At 37.8% G+C, this 7352-nt stretch overlaps 1 non-coding gene across 1 annotated transcript; it reads right to left on the bottom strand.

The window, feature by feature from the left end:
* Positions 1-6089: 6089 nt before the first annotated feature.
* On the bottom strand, positions 6090-6196 carry LOC112768813 (small nucleolar RNA R71). The gene has a single exon (XR_003186200.1). It is a non-coding gene; the product is annotated as a small nucleolar RNA R71 (small nucleolar RNA).
* Between the last annotated feature and the right edge of the window lie 1156 nt (positions 6197-7352).

Genomic DNA, 7352 nt, shown 5'->3' with positions numbered 1-7352 from the left:
GCTTATTCTAATCCTTAACTTTTAGGTTTCTTAGCACACAAGTAACTCGATTTTCTTGAGCGTTGCGCTTTTTATTTCGCGATTTTGTTTTACCCGTTTTTCAAAGCTCCTAGTATATTATCTCTATTCACTATTATATGTATGTTTTAACTGATTAGAGGTCCATAACACCACTCTACCCCTGTTCTACGACTTAAGCGTAAAACTCTGTGTAGTAGGGTGTGATGAACGGATTTTTGACGGTTTAGAATTCCTCAATGAATTCTCGTTGCTAGTATAGTTTCTAAACCAACAAAGACTCCTTTCATACAAAAATTTGTTTTTCACTTAAGCAAATCCAATAAAATTAACCGAAGTATTAAACCTCGGGTCGTCTTTCAAGGAATTACAGGGAGGTGTAGTTATTATTGGTTATGAAAAAGTATCTTTTTGGGATTTTGAATAAGGAACAAGGAAAGTAAATTGCAAGAAAGTAAACTAATAGCTAAGAAAGATCTTGGCAAGGTATGAGAATTAGAAGTCTTATCCTAGCTATCCTTATCAATTGTGACATCAATTGTCTGTTGCTCCCACTTAGTTAACCTCTAACTATGAAGTAAAGTCAAGTGGATGAATCAATTTGATTCCTCAAGTCCTAGTCAACTCCTAAGGAAAGACTAGCTTTAGAGGGATCCAAATCAACTAGCAACTTTCAATTATCAATCAATAAAAGAGTTTGATAACTCAAGACTCACCAATTACTCAATGAAAGCCAAAAGGAGAAAAATCTAAATTAAAATCCTACCAAGCATTTTATCAAATACTTCGAAGGCACAACATAAAAGCAGAGAAAAGTAATAAGAGATAAAAAGATCCAAACAACCAATTGAAAGCATCAATAACATAAATTGAAGAAAGCAATCATAAATATGAAATACCTCAAATTGCATTAAATAGAAAATCAAATCTAACATGAGAATTCATAAACTAAAGTAGCAACACAAAGTAATCAATAACGTAAATAAATAAACTAGAATGCTAAGACAAAGAAAAGTAGAAGAGAAGCTAAATTGAAATAAGGTAGAATTCAGAAATTGAAAAGGAATAAAACTAAGAATCCTAAAACTAGAGGCACCTCTCTCTGTAGAAAACTACATCTAAAACCTAAAATTATGTGAATGAAAGTTGTGTCTATGATTCTCCCACTCTGCAGCCTCTATTATGTGTTTTCAGGATTGGAACTAGGCCAAAAGGAGCCCAGAAATCGCCCCCAGTGACTTCTGCAATTTCTGCACGTAGCGCATGTCACGCGTACGCGTCGATGGTCTTCTACGCGTGTCACACGTACGTGTACATCACGCGTGCGCGTTGCCTAACAGCATGGCAACTATGGCAAATTGCATATTATTTTGAAGCCCCGGATGTTAGCTTTTCAACGCAACTGAAACCGCCTCATTCGGACCTCTGTAGCTCAAGTTATGATTGATTTAGTACGAAGAGGTCAGGCTTGACAGCTTAGCAATTCCTTCAATTTCTTGTATTCCTTCCACTTTTGTACGCTTCCTTTCTATCTTCTAAGCCATTCCTGCCCTATAAACCCTGCACGCGTGCGCGTCGCATTTTATTTTTCATTTCTTACTCCTTTCTTCTCTCCTTTCTCCTTCTTTCCTCCTCTTTTCTTACTTTCTTCTTCTTCGTTTCTTTATCTTCTCATCCTTATTCTCTTTCATTCTATTTTTCTTATTGTATTTGCATACTTTCACTCACTGCATTTTAATTTTGTGCATGTTTTCATTTTCTTTTCTAAATTTGATACTTTTTCTTCGGTGTTGAATTTTCTTGCTCAACTGTTGAATATCTCTTGCATTATTCCGGTGATTCATGACTTGTTTTATTCTAATTGGATATTATTATTCATAAGTCAATGCTAATCTTTCATGATACTTGCATTCCATTTGCATTGATATGCACTTATACTATCTTGCATTACCGACACTCTCTCCCCCATTGTTGCAATTTTTGCACTATTGATATGCCATTTACTTCTACTATTTTCTCACTTGCATGTTGTAGCTACCATGTAGCTGAGACCCTCATTATTTGGCATTAACCCACTCATATTTTATTTGCTTTCTTATCTTTATTTATGGGTTACTTTTCTTCCCTTTTCTCTTCTTTCAAGATGAGCATCAAGAAGAAAAAGGAAGAACTTCTATATGGGGTGTCAAACAAGTCCCTGCGCACATTCTTTGGAGAGAAAAGCGTCAGTGTAGCAACCCGTCCACTTGCACATCTCAGCATGCACCGAGGACGGTGTAATCTTTAAGTGTGGGGATGTCGATACCGACTTCTGTGGGTTAGTTATTTCCTATTTCAACACCAATGTCTAATTTTCCTTGTTAAATTAGTTGTTGCATTTGCATGTTTGATTACATGTTTGCTTGATTTTGTGAATGTTCTTCTACCACTACTTGGTTGGAGTGATAAGTTCTTTTTCAGGACCCTATTTTATAATATTTCACTAATTCAAATTAAAATTTGTGTTAAACTTATTTGAAGATTGTAATTTGGAACATGGTTTATAGCTAAGAACACACAACCTGTGAGATTTTGAGCTTAATTATATGGTTACATTATTTAACCATGATTTTTATTCTTGTGTGTTTTCTTCTCTATGATTGCAATCTATGGTTTGTTCCAATCTATATGTCCATTGTTTAGTGTATATTCATGCATACATATGATTGAGGCCATCATTTGTTATTAGCTCACTTATCCCAAATAGCCCACCATTTTATTTACCTTTGTTTGCAACTTTGAGCCTTTTTAATCCCTATTTGTTCTTTATATTACCACATCACTAGCCTTAAGCGGAAAAATAATTAATTACATGATTTAAATCTTTGGTTAGCTTAAGATAGTGTGTGTTAACTAAGTGTGGGAAAATGTAGAAACATGGGTTGATGAGAATGTGTTGTGTTTTTACCGACAAATATTGGAAATTTGGGTGCTTACTGATGTCAGGGCATCTTAGGCTAGTTTCACTATCCCTTTTCCTTGTTTTTAATAGGTTTTATGCACTTTCTTGAGCTATAAGTAAGCAAATTGGGTAGAAATTTATGTATGCCTATATTCATTCAACCATGAGTAATTTGATACAATTTCATGATGATTTATGCTATGATTACTTGTATGCTAAGAATGATTAGAATTCTCATGACTTTAGCAAGACTTTGATGCATTCATTTGTTGATGATAGGTGAAGAAAAGCATGGAGGAAGGTTGAAGAAGGAGCATGGAAAAGACGAAGAGGAAGCAACGTTGGTGGCCAAGTTGGACCACCAACGTTGCCTCAACCGTTGGAAGAGTAACAGAGCACTTTTCTGAAAACACTACTGATGCTCACATTCCCCAACGTGGTGATAAAAACTTCAATTCTGGAGCTAAATGGTTTTTGGGTGACGCATACGCGTCTATGACGCGTATGCGTGAAAAAGCAAATTTTGATATCGTGCGGAAGCGTGCGTCACGCGAACACGTGGAATGGCAAAAATTGACCATCCACGTGTACGCGTGTGTCACGCATATGTGCCAAAATCGAACGTTGGAGGTCCAACATTGCCTCAAATGCTGCCTCCAACGTCCGCGATGCCAAGCCTAGAAATTGGAGTTGAGAATTTTGAATCGACGCGTACGCGTCAGTGACGCGTATGCGTGGATGGAAAAAAAGGCAATGCACGCGTAAGGGTGAAGCACGCGTACGTGAGGATGAAAAAAATACCAATGCACGCGTAAGCGTAGGGTACACGCACGTGTGCAAATGCCAATGTTGGAGGGAACGTTGGGGTCCAACACTGAGGCCAACGTCCCCTTGATTCCTTTTAAAACTTCAAAATGAAAATCTTGCATCCACGCGTACGCGTACGCGTGGATGAGAATTTTGACCCTTTTGCACGGAAGCGCAAGGCACGCGTACGCGTGGGTTAGCTGACGTTGGCCCTTTAACGTTGAGTCAAACGCCAATGACAGCAAGCTTTATGGTTTGTCTGGTTTTGTTCTAAATGGTGTTTGAGTCAACGTTGGCCATCAAACGTTGACTCAAACATGAAGCATCAGGATTCAAAATTCACACAGATCTCTTCTCAACACCAAGGAAAACTAATTGGAGCCATTTTTAACCCAACTCCATCAAGGCCAAAAGCCTAATAAAAAGCTTGAAGATCAATGGAAGAAAGTGTATAAATAGCTTAGAATTTAAGTTAGAGGGACTTTTCTTTTTTTTCACTTTACTTTGGGGAGCACTTTTACATTCTATTGTATTTTTCATTCTCTATTTGTTAATTTTCAGAATGTGTCTTTCAATTTTAATTTCCATTTTGAGATCCATGAATAACTAAACCCCTTTCATTGGGTTAGGGAGCTCTATTGTAATTCAATGGATCAATAGTAGTTTACATCTTCTTCTTCTCTCTTTTCTCTTGATTTTGTTAGAAAGCTTTCGGTCTTGATTCAACTGAATAGTTGTCTTGAGAGAGAAGCTATCCAAAATTGGAATTCTTCGGAGCCTCGAGAGAGGAATGAAGAGTTCATGCTAAAATTGCTTCCTCACATTGGATTAGATTGGGGGTTGGATGGATATAGTGACATGTAATCCTACTAATACTTTGATCTATGAATTTGTGTGGTATAGTCAGTGACCGAACTTCAACTCTTCCCATGAGCAATTAAATCAAGACATTAGGCAATTGTTCATGCTTAGAGAGATTGGTGAGCCAAGACATTGGGATCCAATCATCTAAGATTGCCAAGCAATGTCAATGAATGCATTGATTGAGGAAGAGATGAAAATGATTTGATTTAGAGAATTCAGTATCTCCTGAAACCCAATGAATCTCCATCTCTGATCTACCCATTCTATTTACTCTCTGTCTTTAATTTCATGCTAATTCCCCATTCCCATTTAATTTCTTGCAATTTAAGATTCTGTCATTTAATTTCCAGCAATTTAATTTCTGATCATTTACTTTCTTGCAATTTACGTTTTCTGCCAATTTACTTTTTTGCAAATCTCAATTTCAATTCCGATTTAGCTCAACTAGCATAATTCTCCAATTAATATTGCTCAATTTACCAATCCCTGTGGGATTCGACCTCACTCTACAGTGTGTTTTTACTTGACGACAATCCGGTGCACTTGCCGGAAGGAAATTTGTTGAGAGGCAAATTCCCACGCATCAAGTTTATGGCGCCGTTGCCGGGGATTGGTTTTGTATTGACAATTACTAAATTGAAGGATAACTAGATTGAGCGCTTTACTTTTTCTTTTGATTAATTTCAATTTAATTTCACTTGTTCATTTTATTCTCTACAAATTTTCTGTTAGTTATTTCTCTTTAATTTTACCTTACTTTTCTTCTCTCCTGTAAGCTAACCCACTAACTATTTGATAAATTGCTCTAACCAAGCTAACTATACTATGTTTAGTAGACTCTACACTTGCTGTTTCTTGTACTTGTTCATTGTATGACAGGTAGGAGAAAGGAAACTTCAACTTCCTTTGATAGTGAACCGGAAAGAACCTTCCTGAGATTAAGGAGGGAAGCAAAAGGAAAGAGGGTTTTTGGTGCAGAAGAAGAGGAGGAATATTTTGATATAACCATGGAGGATGACATGGAAAACCATGATGAAGAAGAGGTGAAAAATCATGCCAGAAGAGGTGGAGCTAACCTTGCTGGACAAGAGAGGAGAGTCCTGGGATCATACATCAATCCAAATCCAGGAAATTGTGGTAGCAACATTGAGAGTCCAACCATCCATGCTAACAATTTTGAATTAAAGCCTCAGCTCATAACTCTTGTCCAAAACAACTGTTCTTTTGGAGGAAGTGCACAAGAGGATCCTAATGAGCATCTCACTAAATTCCAAAGGATATGTGACACGGTTAAATCTAATGGTGTTCATCCTGACACCTATAGATTGCTACTGTTTCCATCTCTTTGAGGGACAAAGCATTAAAATGGCTAGAATTATTCCCCAAGGAAAGCTTGACCACCTGGAAAGAGGTAATATGCAGATTCTTGACAAGGTTTTACCCTCCACAAAAAGTAAACAGGCTAAGAACTGAAGTGCAAACATTCAGACAACAGGATGGTAAAACTCTTTATGAAGCCTGGGAGAGATTCAAAGACTTGACAAAGAAATGCCCCCTGATATGTTTAATGAGTGGGTGCAAATTCACATCTTCTACGAAGGGCTGAATTGTGAATCCAGGAAAGCTGTAGACCACTCATCTGGAGGTACCCTAAACAAGAAGAAGACCATTGAAGAGGCCATTGATGTTATAGAGATAGTGGCTGACAATGAGTATTTTTATGCCTCAGATAGGAGCAATAATAGGAGAGTCTTCGAACTAAACCATATGGATGCAATCTTGGCCCAGAACAAGATGATTACCAAGCAACTGGCTGAATTGACCAAGCAAATAGAGAAGAATCAGGCTGCAGCTATCATTACTCAACCCTCACCCCAAGAAGAGTTGGAGACAGAAGAAGGAGTTAACTGGGAGGAAGCTAATTACCTTGGAAACTCATCTAGGCCAGCTAATCATCTTTACTCTAAAACCTATAACTCTGGTTGGAGGAACCACCCAAACTTTGGGTGGAAAAACCAACAAAATCTAGGCCAAGATCACAGACCCAATAACCCAAACCAGTACAACAATCCCACTCACCAAAACTTCAACCAAAGACCATACCCAAGCCACAACAACCATTCTCAACACCCAAATTCAAACCAACCACCACCATATGATGATGACAGAATAGCCAGGATAGAAGCTATACTTGCAAACCTTAACAAAGAGTGTGAAGAACTAAAAAAATTCCGGGAAGAAGAGAGAGGTAGTATGAAAAGCCGAGGAAAGGTTCTTAAGAATCTCGAATCTTAAGTAGGACATCTTTCACTACAATTTCCGAAGCCCACTGATTGTTTCCTAAGTGATACAGAGAAAAATCAAGGAGGGGAAATGAAGAAGGTAAGGTGGGAAGAATGCAAGTCAATCAATCTAAGCAGTGAAGAAGATCTGAAGGAAGAATGCTCCATACACTCAGAGCATGATGAGGGAGAACCAAAGACGAATGTAAGGGATATAGAAGAAACGGCTAACCCTGAAAAGAGGAAGGAACAAAAAGAGAAAGAATATCCCAAAGCCTTTGTGCCACAAGCACCATTTCTACAGAGACTCAAGGGAAGTGAGAAAGATAGGTCATATTCAAGATTCTTAGACATGTTTGCATCACTCAGTGTCAACATCCCCTTCATCAAAATTCTACAACAGATGCCAACGTACATCATGTGCATGAAAGAAATGTTGA

Source organism: Arachis hypogaea, chromosome 17, assembly GCF_003086295.3.
Source record: "Arachis hypogaea cultivar Tifrunner chromosome 17, arahy.Tifrunner.gnm2.J5K5, whole genome shotgun sequence".
Taxonomy (NCBI): domain Eukaryota; kingdom Viridiplantae; phylum Streptophyta; class Magnoliopsida; order Fabales; family Fabaceae; genus Arachis; species Arachis hypogaea.
Note: the sequence above shows the minus strand (reverse complement) of the source record. Positions and strands in the feature narration are given on the sequence as shown.